We start from the raw sequence: 20,219 nt of genomic DNA, 5'->3' as shown, positions 1-20,219 counted from the left end.
TGGCTACCTAACGGGAGCTGAGGAGTGAGGCGTGTGTTCTGTCTCTAGTCGCCGTGGAAGTCAGGACGTTTCCCTCACTCGAATGTCCCACGTAAACCGTTCTCGCTTTTCATTGGCTGGAACCTCTGATGACGTATAAGAAGAAAGGAAGGAAAAGAGAAAAGAGTAGGGAGAAAGAGAGAACTAAGGTGAGAATACAGCCTAGTCTCGTAGTAGTAGCAGCTCGCTACATATCTTCTATAATATAAAGGTGAATGTGTGTGGTGTGTGTGTGTGTGTGTGTGTGTGTGTGTGTGTGGTCACGAATAGGCAACTATATGGTTGACTATTTTAAAAAACTGATTACATATAATGATAGAAAATGTATCGAGACACAGGAATGGGTATGTTTGATCTGGCAGAACGGTAGTTGATTAAAGTTGTGGGGTCTGCGTTCGCGCCTCGTCCACAAAGTATGGAAATAAAAAAAAAAAAAAAAAAAAAAAAACCGTTTACAAGTGTTTTTGATATAGATGTACTACTTTGATAAGTATGTTTTAACTTAAATAGGAATGATATAAAATTGTGGGGTCTGCGTTCGCGCCTGGCCTCCATAGAATGGAAATAGGCACAAACTTTAATAAAGACTTTTCAGATCTATCTGCATAAGTATACTTTGATAATTATGTTTCAGTTTGAAGAAATATGGTATAATAAAATTATGGAGTGTTCGTTTGCGTCTGACCTTTATAGAATGGAAATATGTCACAATGTTTAACAAGGTTTTTTAATATAGATCAACAGAATATTGTGATAAGTGTTTCAGTGTGAACAGGTATGGTATAATAAATTATGGGGTTTATCTATTTTATTTTTACTTTCATCATAGTTTGCTTTGGTTTTGATACCTCCAAATTCGAAGCTATCTCGTTACAACCCTTCCTTTTCATAACCTATCGTACTTTCATAAATCAGAGTCTATTTTCTGTAGGCTGTTTTTGAACTCAGTCAACGACGGGTACTTTTGCTAGTGCGTATGCGTGTAAACACAGCTCATTTGTATAAACTAGGCACCGCCAAAACTGTGGGGGGGGGGGCAGGTAAGTACTTTTTGACGGACCGTCTTTTTAAAAATCTACCAAAAATCAGGTAATTATCCGATCAATACGAAATTTTCAGCGATTATTAAGAGAAGAATGAACTTTATAACAGTGTACTTATTTTTCATAAACGATATTTATATATATATATATATATATGTTTTTGCTTACAACCCCCCCCACCTTGTTTTGAGGGGGTACAAATATGCTTAAAATAATCATCTGAAATTGAACACAACATATTGTGTTGTTGTAAGGAACAGAATTATAGATTTAAAAAAAAATTTGTTTGCATACCTTATTTTGACGTCTGAATATCAGAACTTCGATTGTGTTTAATTATCCCGCTTTTGAGTTTTGAAGTGTGAAATTCGTGAATATGTTAAGTAAAATAATTGATTTAAGTTAAACAAAACAAAAAAATTTTTTTTTAATATTTATACGAAAAAAGCCATTTTAAAATCTTTGATAAATAAATTAACAATTTTTTTTAGCGAGGCGAATAATGCATGACCATTATAAAACAGGGCATGCTTTGAAGAATCGATACAAAAAAAAAATCGATAAATATTGTGCCCTTTGTGTTAAAAATAGCATCATTTTTTCGATCCCGTTTGAAAACGTTTGCTGCCTTTCGACTACGGTGGACCAAACGCGCTGAAATAATATTTTTTTATTCTGCTTTATATGCCCCCCCATTTTGGGGAGCCTGGCCCCCACACACATACGCATTAAAAACCAAACTCATACAAATGGTCACTCATCAGCGTTAATAATACATTGAAATTTTCGTCACTGAAAAATAAGTTTTTTTTGGCCTGTTTGGTCTTCCATAGTTTGCTTTTTATCAAATGCAAACGTAAACATTGTCGATCTAGACTCTAGATCGACGCTAAGTAACTGGTTGCCTATATGAATAAGTGGAATTATTTGAAATCCAGGTACTTATATTATAATATTTTTTGCATATTCTCTTTGAAAATCATCCTAAATCTTAGTTAGACAACAAATAAATGAATTAATTATTTCAAAAACCTTTTTTTTTTTTTTTTTTTAAATATTTATGTATGTTTTTTGTGCAAGACAAAAAATGTCAATTGTTAACTTTTTGGGAAAATTTAACATTTAAAATTTAATTAAAAATAGTAGAAAAAGTTTTACATTATTCTGTTTTCTATATGATAAAATTCAGGGTTTTATCTTTCTGGGAAAAAAAAGTTACTCAGAAATAATGGATTTTAATAAATGTAATTTCGTTTTAAAAAACAACAACAACTTGATTTTTCGGCCATTTTTGGCGGTGCCTAGTATAAACTATATCAATTATGAAAATTATATAGAGCTCCCCCATGAAAACGCCTCTGCTATCTAGATATTGATTCGTATAGTTACCATAAGATCTCAATAATAACAAAATGTAAACAAAATGATAACAAACAAAATAGAAATAAATTAAAGGGAATTAATTAAATAAGAAAACATTATATATTAATATATATAAAAATATAAGACTAGCAAATTTAATAACAACACACAGCCAAAATCTTAATAGAAAGATATAAACAAGTTTAATATTAAATATTGTTTCCATAGCAACACATGGTGGATTTAACTAGCGCCATTATCGCTGCTAGTTACTGATTTCTCATTCACTAAAATTAAGCCATATAATGAATTAACAAATGAATAAAAATAAGAGTGAAAACGATGATAACAATAGTGATGATAATAGATCTGGAAACTAAACGATTAAAATGACAAACTAATTAACAATAAATCCTACTTTTGCTTGACAGCTCACATAACCCCACATCTGATTCGGCCTTTACAATATTTTCAATTTTTAACGACATTCTTGGGTCCCTGTCTTTTTTGAAAAAGGACAATATTCTCGAAATATTTCAGACCTTCATCATCCCGGTTACCCCAAACAGTAAGTCCATGTTTATTCATTTATGTTTGTGATTGTTTTGGAAAATAAGTGGATATACGAAAATAAAATTAAAAAAAAACCCCAACAAACTTTACAAGACCTCCTTTCGTTTGTCCATTTGTATTCATATGTCACATTACAACAACAATCGGCTCCCTGTATTGCCATAGTTTTCTGTTACTCCTCCATGTTTATTCCATCTAATAATTTTAGTTTATTATATTAATTTCTTTAAACTCATAAAACACGTATCCAATAAAAAACATCTTTAGATTTACTTGAGTTTCGAACTCGAGTAAAAGAATACTGCTTTAGTAATGTGTACTCTGGTTCTGTTTGCGTTCGAACAAACTAAAAAAGACAATAGCATATAAATAGATTGATAGCAAACTTTTCTGCTTCTTTTACTAAAAACATTACTTTTCTCTATTTTCTAAACGTATTCTCAACCCTCACTCATACAAACAGATCGTTTTATGCAATTACATCTGATTTTCAGTCTCATCCTCTAAATACAAAGCAACATATTTACTGATCTATTCCTCCCCAGAATGAAATCAATAGAAATATTACAATGAATTGCGTTTATAACGATGTACAATTTCCTGTATCTTCCGAATGCAAAAATTGTTCTATTTCTTGTTATCATTGATTTGTAGATGCTGGACACTAACAACTATGATGAAAACAAAATCAGGTGAAGATCTTTGACTTTGGTTTAAAACATATACACATGTCTAGACAAGCTACCTTGAAATATATCTACTATAAGACACAATTCGCAAAAAAAATATATACATATTATTATTATTATTATTATTATTATTATTATTATTATTATTATTAGTAGTAGTAGTATACATTTTTATTTATACAATCATTTTGAGTACATATGCGCATGTTTTGGCTCAAACCTTAATAAAATTTAACTTCTTCTGACTAGATCAACAGCAATGAAAACGAAAAAACTAATATTTTTATCTGATGAAAAAATCATTAGTTTTTCTGTCTTCATCAATGTTAATATGGCTTAAATAAGGCTATAAACATGTGTGCACATATGTAGCAAAAATCTATACTCCTATAAATTTAGTTTTTTTTCTGTATTGATATTCATATTAAAAATCCTTTTTTTTCTATTTATTTAAAAAGAAGATACAACTTTGTTATATATGGGTCGTGGAATTGCACCCATCTGCAAAAGATCTAGCTAATTTGCATATTCTTTTAAAACTTCATTTTTTATTAATTCCCTATTAGATTTTAGCTCTACGTGTTATTGAATACTATCACATAAACACGGTAGGTTTCAAGGGACAAACTCATATTAATAAAAAATGTAACAAAATTTTATTTCAATCCGCATGCTGTGCAGTATAGTGCCCAAAAGTTCAGCCATATTCTACTCGAGCGTTTTCTATCGGTGCGTCCGATTATCACCAGGAGCGGTTGTTGTTGTTGTCGTTTTCTTTTTCTTTGAGGTTTAGTGCATTTATAGTTTTCTTCTTTTTTTTTTTATTAAAGATGGGTGCAGGATGGTTAGGGGCGAATTATTTTTAGTTTCAATTTCAGTTTTCTTATTTTATACTTTATTTAGTTTCTTGTTATTGATTGGGATTGTCGGACTGACTTCCTCATCTTGGTTGTTATTGTCACAACGTTTCGGCCGTTTTGCCCTCCGGCCTTCGTCAGGTGTTTTGTATCGAAATGGGGAACCGTTTGTTAGGAGTCTCGAACCCAACCCTTTATTATTATTACGGGGGTACCGTGTTCGGACTCCAGCTAGGCTTTCAGTCCGACAATCTCAATCAATGAAAACACCTCATCTCAAAAATACACACAATTATTATTAAATACTGTTAGTATATTTGTCCTTGTGTTAAATGAGATCCGGTTTTAAAAACAGGCTGTAGTTTTTTTTATAAGTATGGCTTCTAGTAATTTTAGTCGTCGTGTGCAATTGGTAAGGTATTGAATTTTAGTATTGTTAGTTAAGATATTTCTAATGTCGGACGACTATACGTTTTTATCATGGGATGTTAGGTGTTGTTTTATTCTCAGCTAAATGATAGGTTAATCCTCCTAAAATTAAACTCCCCCCTCCCCACAAATGCATAACTGCATCACTCGACGCTGGAAACCTCTTTATTAACGTCCCCATAAATGGCACAATTAAAATAATTCTTAATCAAGTATACAACCATAACACAATAACCCCTCCAGCTATAAAACCCCAAACCCTCGAAAAGTTACTGTTAAAATGCACCACACAAGTCCCCTTCACTGACCCTAATGGGAAAACATACATCCAAATAGATGGCGTTTCAATAAGATCACCTCTAAGCCCTACACAATCTTCTCAGATAAAAAAAAAACCAAAAAACCCACTATCTATGCCCGATATGTCGACGACATATTCATTGCAGCCGAATCCATACAAGACATTAAAAAACTCAAACTAAACCTAGAAACACGCTCCGTCCTCATATTTTCACACGAACCAAACATAAATAACAAAATACCATTTCTCGACATATTAGTAGATTCAAGCAACCCCACTAAATGCATAACATCAACATACAAAAAACCTACCAACAATAACGCAATACTCCTAAGCGAATGCCCAGAAAAATATAAAACTGCCCTCATAAAAAGTTTGATTCACCGCTCATACAATATATCATCAACCCGACAAATATTTTACAAAAAAAATAATAAACATAAAACAAATCCTAATAAACAATAATTTTCCCAATAAAATCGTCGATAAGCACATAAAACTCTATTTAAACTCAGTCCACAACAAAAACTTAAACCCTACCCCTAACAAAAACGACACCGTCAAATGATACTATAAAAACCAACTGCACAATAACTACAAAACAGATGAAAAAATAATAACAAACCTAATTAAAAGCTACACAAGACCCACCGACCATAACAAAAAGATCAAACTAATAATATATTATACTGAATTTAAACCCTCCAATTTAATAATTAAACACAATAATAATACTAACACCACACTGAACCAAACTAATGTATGAATTCATTTGACCATTCGAAGAATGTTTCTGAACCAACTCGAAAAACTCATACAGCGCAAACATAGGCCACACAACAGCAACACTCTCCTGACGATTAACCTATCATTTGCTGACAATAGTGCCATAAAACAACACCTAACACCCCATGATAAAAACTTACAGTCGTCCGACATTAGAAATATCTTAACTAACAATACTAAAATTCAATACCTTAACAATTGCACACGACGACTAAAATTACTAGAAGCCATACTTATCAAAAACTACAGCCCTTTTTAACCGAATCTCATTTAATACCGGGACAAATACACTAACAGTATTTAATAACTAACAAGAAACTAAATCTATCTATCGATATATCTATAAAAGTGAAAATTTCTGTGTGTGTGTGTGTGTGTGTGTGTGTGTGTGTGTGTGTGTGTGTGTGTACATTTCCCTACCAAATAACTATGTCCATTTTTGGTCTAGAGACTCGAGATTTGATATAAGGAGTATGGAGATTTGGGAAAACCTTTTAAATCTGTTTTCGGCCAGAAATTTTGATGTCAAGGGGTCAAAGTTCAACGATTTGACCTTTGAGAACTCTACCAAACTCCTCCGCCAATTTTAGGTCTAAACTCTTGAAATTTTAAATGTAGGTTTACTTAGACATGAATCAAACTTTTTAATTTGATTTGAGCCCCAAACAATAAATATTAAGGGGTCAAAATTGGAGTCAAAGTTTTTAAAAAATTGACCTCCGTGGTATCTACCAAATTACTCAACCAATTTCTCGTCTAAACCTTTGAAATCTTACATAAAGTGTATTCATAGATAGGGCAAGCTTTTTAATCGGTATTGGTCGAAAATTTGAGCTGCCAAAGGGCCAAATTTAAACATTTGAAATTTATACATTGCGGGTAGTTAGATATGAGCCAAACATTTTAATAGGTTTTGAGTCAAAAATTTGGCTGCCAAAAAGTAAAAACTGAAAGAGTTGACCTTTGCAGATTCTAAAAAATTTCTCCGTCAATTTTGGGTCTAAAAACTTGAAATTTTAGATGTAAGTAACTTGGACAGTGGTCAAACATTTTATTTTGATTTGAAACCAGAATAATAAATATTAAGGGGTCAACATTGGAGTCAAAGTTTTAAAAAATTGACCTCTGCGGTCTCTACGAAATTACTAGGACAAATTTTGGTCTAAACATTTGAAATCTTACATAAAGTGTATTCACATATAAGGCAAGTTATGAACGGTACATAGCAAAGCCGGGTTGAACTGCTAGTAAACAATAAAATTGAAATTAAAACTAAAAATAATTCGCCCCTAACCATCCTAAAAAGCATCTATAAATGCACTAAGCCTCAAAGAAAAAGAAAACAACAACAACAACAACAACAACAACCGCTCCTGATGATAATCGGACGCACCGACAGATAGCGCTTGAGTAGAATATGGCTGAACAACAACTTTTGGGCGCCATACTGTACAACATGCTGATTGAAAAAAAAAAAGACTACTTGGCGAATTTAAAAGATATCCAGAAAAATTGGAAAAAGAATAATTCCGTCGTATTCAATCAGATGTGCTTGAATATATATATATATATATATATATATATATATATATATATATATATATATATATATATATTAGGTTGACAAGAAGATTCTTGTGGAATTTTTAATTGTGATTTCAAATGATGGATTTTTAAATAAGTTTTCGTTATAATAACTTTACTTTATATATTACTTTGAAGAATGTTTTTGCTCTAATTGCTTAAATTACAATCGTTTTAAAACAATTATGTCTTCTTTTCAGAAAGTTTGATATCAGATGGAAAAGAGCAAATTCGCACAATGTTTATATTTCAATTCAATTATTTATTTCAAAAACCTGCTGAAACAGCTCACGACATCAACGAAGCGTTTGGTCCAGGAACCACCACTGAACGTACAGCACAATAATGGTTTAAGAAATTTTGTGGCGGCGACGAGAGTCTTGAAAATGATGAGCATAGTGGTCGACCATTGGATATTGACAATGATTAATTAAGAGCCTTAATAGAAGCCAATCCACGAGCAATTGTTCGATAATTTGCTTCTGAATTAGATGTAACATATACAACAATTTCTAACCACTTGAGAGAGATTGGAAAGATAAAAAACGTGATAAATGGGTGCCTCACGAATTGAACGACAGCTAAAGGAAACGCCGTTATGAAATGTCATCTTTTACGCAACAAGAACGACTCGTTTCTCGGCCGGGTTGTGACTTGCGATGAAAAGTGGGTTCTTTACGACAACTGACAACTCTCAGCTCAGTGGTTAGATGCTGACGAAGCTCCATGATACTACCCGAAGCCAGAGTTGCACCAAAAGATGGTCATGCTAACTGTTTGGTGGTCTGCGACCTTGTCTCATCCATTACAGGTTTTTGAATGCAGATGAAGCCATTACGGCGGTGAAGTACTGTCAACAAATGGATAAAATTCATCAGAAACTTCGGCAACAACACACAGCATTAGTCAACAGAAAAGGCCCAATTCTCCTCCACGATAATGCCCGATCACACGTTGCTAAGCTGACCCTTTAGAAGTTGAACGGATTGAGCTATGAAACTCTGCCTCATCCACCATACTTTCCATGCCTCTCACTTACCGACTACCACTTTTTCAAACACCTCGACAACTTTTTGCGTGAGAAATGCTTTAAAACCTAAGCGATATCAAAAACACCTTCAGCGACTTCATTGGCATAAATACACTTGTTTTGTGTTAGCAAAAGTGTGTTGATTCTGATAGTGCTTATTTCGATCAATAAATTTTTGTTTGAGCCGAGGTATATCCATCTGAATTTAAAAGTTTAAAACCACAAGAACTTTTTTTCAACCTGATATGTATAATAGAAAATCTACTACATAAGAAGTACTTGATATTCAGAATTTAAAATCTAACGGTTTAAAGATCAAACAGTGCAATAAAGTTTTAATAAACAAATTTATTTATCAAAATTAAATTCAAATTTTCTAATCGTAAAAGATTTTTCGCTGAGAAATCCAGACAGTATTTTTCCTTCGTATCATGCTGATGGTAAAGCCTGGCATGTCCTCAGGGATTGGGAATTGTAATTGAATGAGGTTTAAATGCCCGATAACAGCGAAAGGCGTCGGTCATCCGTGAGGGTCAAAATAATAATTGGAAATCCACTATTTAAGAAGCACTTGGTATTCGAACGTTTCTGATGATAATCGGATGCCCCGATAGAAAGCGCTTGAGAAGAATATGGCTGAACAACAACTTTTTGGCGCCATTTTATACATATGCCAGTTGAAATTAAAAAGATTGCTCGGCTAATGGAAAATATATCCAGAAAAAATTTCATATCCAAATTGAATGGTAAATCCTGAAGTGAGAGTTTTTGGTAGTAGGGGGGGGGGGTAAAAAGGATCCAATGAGTATCGTAATTCTTCCAAGTCACAAGGCAACAATCCGAAGTAGACATGATTCCTTGGTTTTTGCTTTGGTTCGATGAGATATTCGGTAAATATTTTATTATATCAATGCGATGAAGATGGTTTTTAATAGACATATAATTTTATAGTGTTTTAATATGTAAGTTTCATAATACACTCCAAGTGCAATTTCAAACTGGGCCTTAATAGGTTTCGTTGCTATATATCTGTTTTTTTTTCTTTTTCTTCCCACCCCCTTGTTTCTATCTCTCTCTTTTCCCTTTTCGTTTCTTCTTTTTCTTCATCCATTCAAATTCGATTCTCCCACTACCACCTTTTCAAATTTTAGAATAAGAATTCAATTGGATAATTTTTTTTCACTTGTGCTGATTTATAATTATGATTCATAAACATAATTTTAATCACAAAAATCTTTTTAAATGTCTATTTTGCTTGGCTTTGCTAAGCAATTCTTTTCTTTTCTTTCATTTATTTCATCTTGCTTTATCTCCGGAAATTGTGTTTTTATTCACAAATTGTTTTTTTTTTACATGAAAGTCACCACTTATCAAGGCCCAGAAGTCACTTAGGGATAAGGGTTATTGCGTGTACAGTAATCAATGGGATAACATCGTAGTAATCGTTAGTATTGGAAATTTGATAAAGTGGCTTACTTAAGGGGGCAGTTAATCAGGAATTTATTTATGTTGGACTTGAAGACATCCAAGTTGCAGTCAGGTGGTAAACAAGCAAACGGAAGAGAATTCCACAGGCATGCACTTCTCAGAAAGAAGCTTTGTTCATGGAATCTATGCTTTAATTTAGGCACAGATAAAGAGTGGGAAAAATTATTGACAGTGTTTTCAGTTAGACGGGTGTTTATCGTGAAATATTGGCGAGGGGAGACCAGAGATTGGAGCTTAGACGAGCACTTGCCATGGAAATAACGATAAAACAAAGACAGGCTCGCAACGTGTCTTCTGTGGGAGAGAGGCTGCAGGGAAGAGAAAAGGCATCCCCCACTAAGCCACGAAGTCTATTTGTACTCTGTCAGGGCAAGATAGGCTGTTTTTAGAAGCTCCTGCCCAGATGTGGCGGCAGTACTTCATCCTTGGATGTACTTGGCTTTTATATAGATAGAGAATTGCATCATTAGTGAGATATCTTCTGGAGCGGTAGAAGGACACCATCATTTTCTCAGCGAGCTTGGCAACAGACTTGATGTAGGTGTTCCACTTCAGATCAGGAGTAAAGGTCAAACTCAGAAACTTGTCAAAACATGAAGCCTCCACAAGACGAGGGCCATCCATTTCAATTGATTCCAGATGAGGATCAGAGCGCTGATGATGTAAAGATAGGAGCTTGGTTTTAGATGCATTAAAAGTAACTAGCCACCTTTTTCCCCCACTGTACCACGTGCTCAAGATCAGGAGAGAAATTCAGAGAGAACTTTGTCATTTACGGCCTTTGATGTGTTGCCATAGATGGTCGTATCATCAGCGTAGATGTCAGCGAATGATTTAAGTATGTGTTTGGGAGATCATTGATGTAGATCAGGAAGAGAGTTGGGCCCAGGATGGACCCCTGAGGGACTCCAGCATTAATACTGTGGGCCTCTGATTGCTGCCCATCAACCACTACTCTTATGAGCCTATCAGAGAGAAATGGTTTAATAATTGAGAAGACATTTCCAGTTATACCGTAGCTGGAAATCTTGTGAAATAGGTCTTATGCCATACTTTATCGAAGGCTTTTGATATGTCAAGAGCAATTGCCCTAGAAAGGAAGCCTTTGTCGAGAGATTCACTAATCCTATGAGATATAACCATTAGCACATCTGCTGTAGATCTAGCAGAATGGAAACCATATTGCGTGTCACTAAGAAAGTTATTTCTGCTGAGGTGGTTGACTACTTCTCTATTTCATATGGATTCCAGCATGACACACAGGAGAATTATTGGTCTGTACTGAGAGGGAGATGAGCGATCACCTGAATTCGTAAATACAGGGCATACTGATGAGGTTTTCCATGGTGTTGGGAAGCACTTCTCCTTAAGGCAACACTTAAACAGTTTTGTAAGTATGGGGGCAAGTTCTAGTTGAAGCTTTTTCACCACTATAATTGGAATGCCATCAGGGCCAGTTGCTTTACTGGAATCAAAGTTCTTGATTAGCTTGGCGACCTCTCGCACAGATATTTGTATGTTGCATAGCGTGTTGTCTGTTATAGGAGGAAATACGGGGAGTTGATGGCCTTCGTTGCATAGGGTAGAATTAGCTGCAAAGTTCTTGGCAAATAGTTTGGCCTTGTCTGATGCTGACAAGATGACCTCAGGTCCATTAATGATGGTTGGGATAGAACGCACGCTTTTGTTCAGGATCCTGTTTGCTATTTGTTAAACCTGGTAGGAACCAAGCCACGTCTCAACTACTTTGGATTTAACGGACTGAGCATATAGCTCTCTTGCATTTTTTTATTACTCTTTTACAGTGGTTGCTGGCAGTCTTGAAAGCAGCTTTAGTCTCAGTTACATCTATTACGTTGGTAGTTATGGAAAAAGTGATTTCTGTGCACGATGGCAGCAGGAGAACCATGGCTGGCTGTTAGGTTTTTGTTGGAATTTTCTTGATGGTATTAATCGGTCTATGTCTAAAATTAACCATTCAGTCAGGTTTGATACTATAGAGGACACACCCTTTTTAAACATGGAATGCAGAAGTAAGATCAGATATGAATGTACGGAAGCTATCCCAGTCAGCCATAGAGTATTGAGAACTTTCTTTTGAATTAGACCTTAAGTATACAACGATTTCCAACTACTTGCAAGAAAGGCAAAAAAAAAAACAAAAAAACTTGATAAATATATGCCTCACAAATTGAACGACAACTAAAAGAAACGCCATTATGAAGTGCCACCTTCCCTTTTATGCAACAAGACAAACTGTTTCCTGACCAGGTTATGATTTGCGATGAAAAGCAGGTTCTTTACAACAACTTTCTTATTAATCTGATATTTGTCTCTGCTTTTGCAAGTTCAAGTGTCATATCCAACAATTTCGGGGAAATCAATGGGTAATATGAATCAATGTCAAACATTATAAATTTACTATTTTTACACTTGGGGTAATGTATTAAACCAGCTAAGAACCTTTTCAGATGATGACCATAGATTATGAGTTACTTTGGATTTTATTTTTAGCAATATGCTATCTAAAATCTTTTAACTAATTATCCCTATATCTGAGATCCACGGAGAGATTAATCTAATTGTAGGGTTATTTTCAAAGTTAGGTTTATGATTCCTTTAAAGTAAATCTTGGCCGCTTCGGAGTATAGACTTCAATTTTTAATAAATACACACATGTGTGTATGTATTAGAAAATTACCAAAAATTTTCAAAGTGAAAGTTTGGCGAATGTTAGCATTTAACGACAGAGCAAAAATAAATAAACCACGATGCTTAAAATTCCAATGACCAAGTTTTTAATTATTGGAAGTCTTTTAAGATGAGTAATTTGTATATTCTATTTATTTATTTGTATATTTTATTTATTTATTTGTATATTTTATTTATTTGTATATTTTATTTATTTGTATATTTTATTTATTTATTTGTATATTTTATTTATTTGTATATTTTATTTATTTATTTGCATATTTTATTTATTTATTGGTATATTTTATTTATTTATTTGCATATTTTATTTATTTATTTGTATATTTTATTTATTTGTATATTTTATTTATTTATTTGTATATTTTATTTATTTGTATATTTTATTTATTTATTTGTATATTTTATTAATTTGTATATTTTATTTATTTATTTGCATATTTTATTTATTTATTTGTATATTTTATTTATTTATTTGCATATTTTATTTATTTATTTGTATATTTTATTTATTTGTATATTTTATTTATTTATTTGTATATTTTATTTATTTGTATATTTTATTTATTTATTTGTATATTTTATTTATTTGTATATTTTATTTATTTGTATATTTTATTTATTTATTTGTATATTTTATTTATTTGTATATTTTATTTATTTATTTGCATATTTTATTTATTTATTTGTATATTTTATTTATTTATTTGCATATTTTATTTATTTATTTGTATATTTTATTTATTTATTTGCATATTTTATTTATTTATTTGCATATTTTATTTATTTATTTGTATATTTTATTTATTTGTATATTTTATTTATTTGTATATTTTATTTATTTATTTGCATATTTTATTTATTTATTTGTATATTTTATTTATTTGTATATTTTATTTATTTATGTGTATATTTTATTTATTTGTATATTTTATTTATTTGTATATTTTATTTATTTATTTGCGGACTATTATCGTCATCTTTATATTTGTTGTTTCATATAAAGATGAAGATAATAAATGTTGTTTCATATAAAGATGAAGATAATAAATGTTGTTTCATATAAAGATGAAGATAATAAATGTTGTTTCATATAAAGATGAAGATAATAAATGTTGTTTCATATAAAGATGAAGATAATAAATGTTGTTTCTTATAAAGATGAAGATAATAAATGTTGTTTCATATAAAGATGAAGATAATAAATGGTGTTTCATATGAAGATGAAGATAATAAATGTTGTTTCATATAAAGATGAAGATAATAAATGTTGTTTCATATAAAGATGAAGATAATAAATGGATAAAATATACCAAGTTTTTGTTCATTTTTTTATTTTGACAATTGTTTCGCACACTACAAATAATCAAGAATAGACATACAATTATCAGGCCCTTTTGTTGATGCAGCTCATCAGAATATCATTAAATAATTTCAAGATTAAATTCTGAAGAAAAAATCAAAGTTCTGGAAAACTGTGAATGCTGCTCAGATTATTTTCGGTTTTTGGAAAAAATTCGGGAGGTAGGTGGTCCTGATCGCATAAGGTTGGTTTTGATGCAAAGTTCTTGACAAAGAGTTTAGCTTTGTCAGATGCTGACGAAATCACCTCAATCCTGTTAATGATGGTCGATATAGAGATATTTGTTCAGGACCTTGTTTGCTATTTGCGAAAATTCATATGAACCAAGCCTCTTTTCTTCTACTTTGTACTTGATGGACTGAGCATATGACTAGCGTTTTCTATAATCTTTTTGCAGAGATTGCTGGCAGTTCTAAAGATGTCTTTAGTTTCAAAACATTTATTAAGTTAAAAGCAATTCAGGCAGTAGTTTCTATGTGCAATGACGGCAGCACATTCAGGGGTGAACCATGGCTGGATGTTCAAGCCGATGGTTAACCAATTAGTTGTCGGTTGCTGTGGCAAATGTATTTTTTTAAACATAGGGTGTAGAGGTGGTGCTCATAGAAACATCTGTAAATTGTCTTAGGCAGCAACTGAGTATTGATACACTGTCCAATGCAGAGTGATATTTGGGATTTTGTTATACTCTGTTTTTATCTTTATTGAGCTTGTGCTCAGAAGATCCTAGCGGAGACAGAATCAGAATGGGTACAGTACAGGGTACGGTGTTAGAAAAATATCTAGAATACTGGCAAATTGTCCTCAGCATCAGGTACTCGAATAGGCTCCTTAACAATCTGTGTTAGGTCATAAGCATGGGAGAAATCATGACAAACTCCCTCTTCGTCATCCATTTTGTTTGAGTGAACTAGCCATTCAACATTGTGAACATTAAAATCTTCACATACGTGAATGGTGATCAGAGAAAACAAAGCATGAGTAAGAAATAAAAGTGAGAAAAACATCAAGTAAGAATTGTTGATGACGGTCATCATCAGGAAACCATGTTGGGAAAGTAATAATTTGAGACAGAGAAAAGTTTTAAAAAAATTTGACTAGCTAGATTTGTGTGGGGGAGCCAATCAGAATAATGAGCATTTAACTCACTAAAAGCAAAGATGGAACTTAATGGACGTCGTAATGCATTATCAATAGCAATAATTGGTAGAAGAGGAACGGTACAAAAAACAAACAACAAAAAAAAAACAAATAGAAAATGAGGTGTGGCGAAGACAACCTCAGACAAATAAAATGACATCCATGGTTGTGGACATGTGAAATGGGGAGAGTCTTGCAACGAAAAAGAGCAAGACCATTAGGTACCTCCAACACGTGCCACAGTTTTAACCCCTTCTGTATGCAACACGATGTAACTGTAATTTAATTTAATATTATCATCCTAACTTTTTTTACCATTCAAAAGAAGAAGCTTAAAATAAAGTGCTAATATTTTTTGTTTAATTTTTTACAGCATACAAAAATAATGAAAATGTGAGACAAAAATCATGTTTACATGATGGACGCTTTAAAACAACCTTCCTATGTAATGACGCTTTTTAAGTTACTACATGTTTTTAAGTTACTACATGTTTTTAAGTCACTACATGTTTTAAAAATCTAGCAAAAATCAAATAATTGTCATATTTTCCTGAAATTTTCGATATTTATTTATTATTAAATAACCTTACATAATAAAAGTAGGTTTCATTAAATAAATATAGTTAACGAAAGAGGAAATATTTTTAGGTGTTCTATCCCCCCCATATTTCATGTTACGAAAATTAAACAAAATAAATGTAGGTCGATAAAAATTTCAACAGCTAAAAAGATCAAATAATTAAAAAAAAAAAAAAAATATATATATATATATATAAAATCCTGTCATTTTTTTTTCACTTACCTTAAAGTTGTAAATACAATTGGGCATAAAATCCAATATTATTACGTTGAAATAATAAACACTTTTTCTTGATAATTTCTTTTCTTGGTAATATAATTGTTTGAATGACAAAAAAACAAAAAAACAAAAAACAAACAAAAAAAAAAACAGAATTCTAAAAAATAATTATCTTTACAAAGTTTTAAATGATATTAATTTCAAATATTATGCGATATGAAGTTTAAACAGATTTTTTTTATATAGCAGGTTTCCAAAAATAAAAAATTCATATAATAGAATATATATAATAAAAACGGCAAAAGCACAATCGACTAAAAAAATTCGTTTGGATTTGATTATTTAAAATGACAGGGTGATAATCAACATTTTGCACCTGTAAGCGACATATTAGTTAGATAGATTTGTCAACAGAAGAAGTTAAAAGCTGTGTAGTTTGTTATTAAAAATCTATTTGCTTTATAAAAGTAAGTCTTATATTGTTTTTTATCAATTTTTTATTTTATATTTTATTTATTTATAAATTTCTGCATAAATGATCTTCCATGGGAATTGAACCAGACTATAGTAAACACATGAAATGATGACGTTACTAGTTAATGTGTACAATAATGACATTTTACACAACGGCTTGGAGATGCCTTGAGACCATGTAAATGCTTGGAAGAGTCTAAGCAAACAAGTTGATTTCCGCAGAGGAAATATTGTCATTGGTTCACTTTTATTAATTTTCCAAAATATAAACAAAGATGATACATTGAATCACAGCTTTATTTTACAATGGCGATAGAGATGCATTGCAATGTGGAACCTATAGAGTCTTTGAACATCGTTTGAAAATCTCCCAATGAGTACTCATGAATCGGATTCTCCCTTTGATCGAAATAGATTGTCAACAGCAACTTTCGAGTAATGAAGTTCCCGAACTTCAAAAAGCAACTGAAAGCAGCTATCGATCCCTCACTTTTGTATTGGGGAGGGGGGTTCTAAATGTTGCATCTGTTCTGTCTTTAGGCAGTGAGAGAGAGTGAGAGAGAGAGAGAGAGAGAGAGAGAGAGAGGGAAAGAGAGATAGATAGATAGATCTTTCTAGACTGATGTAAATTTTTGTCTCAATCCAGAATGATTCTTTTTGAGAGCTATAAAAACTTGTATATTACTCTGCCCTCATAGGGGAAATAAATTGGAACTCTACCATAAATCGTGAACGTTGCTCTGCCTCCCCTTGCGATTATGGTAGGTTTTTACTAAGGTTCAATAATACGCTCCTGTTCATAATTGTACTTTGTGATACTATTGACGCCCCTCTCAAGGAAGAAAAAAAAAAAAGTTACTCAGCGGAACAAAGGTTATAGAGAGTGAGATTAGTAGAAGGATAATGGAGAGAAAGTTGTACACCAAGTCACACAAAAGAAAGATGTAATAGGATTGTTAATCAAGATGTGGTGGTGGTGGGGGTCAAAGGATCGGAAATAGTGGTCAATACATTTTGAGTTAGTTTACAGATGGTTTTAAGAGTAGCAATGAGTTTTGCAACAGTTTACGATAGTTAATGACACTTTACGGACAGTCTTGGGTTTGTGATAGTTGAGAACAGTGTCCAGTTTGAGACAGTTGATGGCTCGGACGTTCTCTGAGAGAGATCAGATAGATTTGAGTTAAAGCTGGACGAGAGTAAATCAGACTAAGAAGAAAATCGCTGGGGACGGGTGCGACAGGACAACGATTGTGGTTCGCCTTTTCCACGCTATACACATGATGCTAAACTGATTGACATCAAGTACTCGACTTCTATTGCTTTATTGTAGATGATTACGTAGGTGATCATCGGATCAGAATTTAGTACGCTCCTGTTCATAGTCCTTCTTGATAACGTGACAAAAACATGCAAATAGGGCATTCAGTGGGAGCTTATGCCGATGACATTGTTATTAGGAAAGTCAGATTGAAAAAATCAAATACAACATTCAACAGGTGGAAATTGCACTTCAAAAGAGCGGCTTCAAAATGACGAAGACGAAACATGATATCTGACACCAAAGAGACAGTATGCGTCCTTCAAGACAGTGCCTCTAAACTTGGAATTCATTCAAAACCCGTCAAATTCAGAACATACAAGTCAGATATCTTGCTGTTACACTCCCTTACTAGCTTACTCATATAGAAATGTATGTTTCAATGACAATATGTTTAGTTTGGGTTGAATAAAATGTTAAATAAAATTTGAGTAATGTTACAGAAGTTGCTGCAATCAACTTGTATTACATTTAGCAGATGCAGCTAACACCCTTTGTATATCTGTTCAAGGCTGACTCTCACAGAAATTGTTGCAGGTGTCAAAAGAGTAGATAAATACACTTACCTTGCCAACATAATGGTCGAACAGGGATCCCATCACATAGACAGCACACAGCACACAGCACACATGTCTGACTTTTACCCTTGAATAGCTGTGAGATGTGGTCGATAACAAAATGCTGAAATTATATGATTCTGACTACAATGCGTCAGATTGAGAACGTTTCCGATGCATTACACAACGACGTCTTAACTAGTACGGCCACGTCATTCACAGTCAGTCACCCAAAACACTCTAATATGTGTCCCACATCGATGTCAAAAGACCATGAGAAGGAAAGTATCAGTTGATGCTTACCTGCTACTAGCGAGTGACAACACCCATGAGAAGTTGTACGTCATTCACAAAACATCTAATCACCTAATCTCTGTATGAGGCACAAAGCCGAACATTGAAAGTAGTAACAGTAGTAGTAGTAGTAGTAGTAGTAGTAGTAGTAGTAGTAGTAACAATTACAACAACAGCAATAATAATAATAATAATAATAATAATAATAATAATAATAAATAATAATAGTTAATAATAATAAACAAAAAAAAATACATACACACTGTGATGGCACTAGCCTTGGCCAATACAGCACACATTATCGTGTGAGGTCAAGAAGAGTGGAAAGACTGAAGAGAGAGATCACTAACCAATAAATAGTCGTGAAATGTCAAGGAAAATTGAAAGATCGAGGAAGTAGAGAACTGTCTAGATATTCACTGGAAGAGTACTAGAAACTTGAGGAGGCTTATTGTCAACAAAATACCAGGGAAGGCTCAGAAGAGCGAGAAATCAATGGTAAACGATCTTGCAATAACGCAAAATCATTTGCAAAAGCCATCAGAAGAGGTGAAGAGTATTGAAAATGTCGGAAAACTTGTTGTCATACAGACTCCAAGGAACAGCACATGTTATTATCAACGAGTAATCTCTTATGTTGGCTTGTGTGAAAACTCATAGTGAGTATAAATAATAATAATAATAATAATAATAATAATAAGAAGAAGAAGAAGAAGAAGAAGAAGAAGAGGAGGAGGAGGAGAAGGAGAAGGAGGAGGAGGCGAAGGAGGAGGAGGGAGATACATAGAACTGCTCAGCTGAAAGGGATATGGAAGATGAAGAAAGTCCAGATGACACCAATAATTAGGAGCGCTAGGAACAATTCATAAAACCTCGAAAAAAGAATGGGCAAGATTTGAATTAAAGGGGTAGTTGATAATATACGAATAACAATAATGAAAACGGCTAAAATATCAAGGAAAACCTTTAGATACAGAGAATAATACGCATGAGCTATAAACGTTAACTGGACATATTGACATTGCAGCAGAAGTAAAACATAAACATAAAGAAACACCACATGGAATAAAAAAACAAACAAACTGAAACTGTATAATTGTAAGTCACCTTCACTCGCATAAAACTGTAGTGCCGGCATCAACTGGCACCACACCAAATAGCCGTGAACGCTCAAGGAAAATGGAAAGACCAAGGAGGGAAAGTACTAACCAGACCTCCACTGGATGAGTACGAAGAAGACTTGGGGAAGCTTATTGCCACTCAAATTTCAGTGAAGGCCAATAGTGATTGCCAGCAAGAAATTAATGATGAACAGCTGTTGCGAGAACGCAAATTAATTTGCAAATGTTATTGAAAGAGGTGGGGACACTAGTCATGTTAT

General features: G+C 32.9%; 1 long non-coding RNA gene across 1 annotated transcript in view; it reads right to left on the bottom strand.

Annotated features, from left to right (window-relative positions):
• LOC145293804 (uncharacterized) overlaps positions 1–18,885 on the bottom strand; it is a 96,376-nt gene extending 77,491 nt beyond the window's left edge. The window contains exon 1 of the long non-coding RNA XR_013869772.1: positions 18,554–18,885. This is a non-coding gene — a long non-coding RNA (uncharacterized LOC145293804). The remainder of the gene's footprint in view (positions 1–18,553) is intronic.
• Positions 18,886–20,219: the final 1,334 nt, after the last annotated feature.

Source organism: Euprymna scolopes, chromosome 15 (genome assembly GCF_053919585.1).
Source record: "Euprymna scolopes isolate OS-2025 chromosome 15, ASM5391958v1, whole genome shotgun sequence".
NCBI lineage: Eukaryota > Metazoa > Mollusca > Cephalopoda > Sepiida > Sepiolidae > Euprymna > Euprymna scolopes.
The sequence above is the reverse complement of the archived record's forward strand: the minus strand, read 5'-3'. Positions and strand labels throughout refer to the sequence as shown.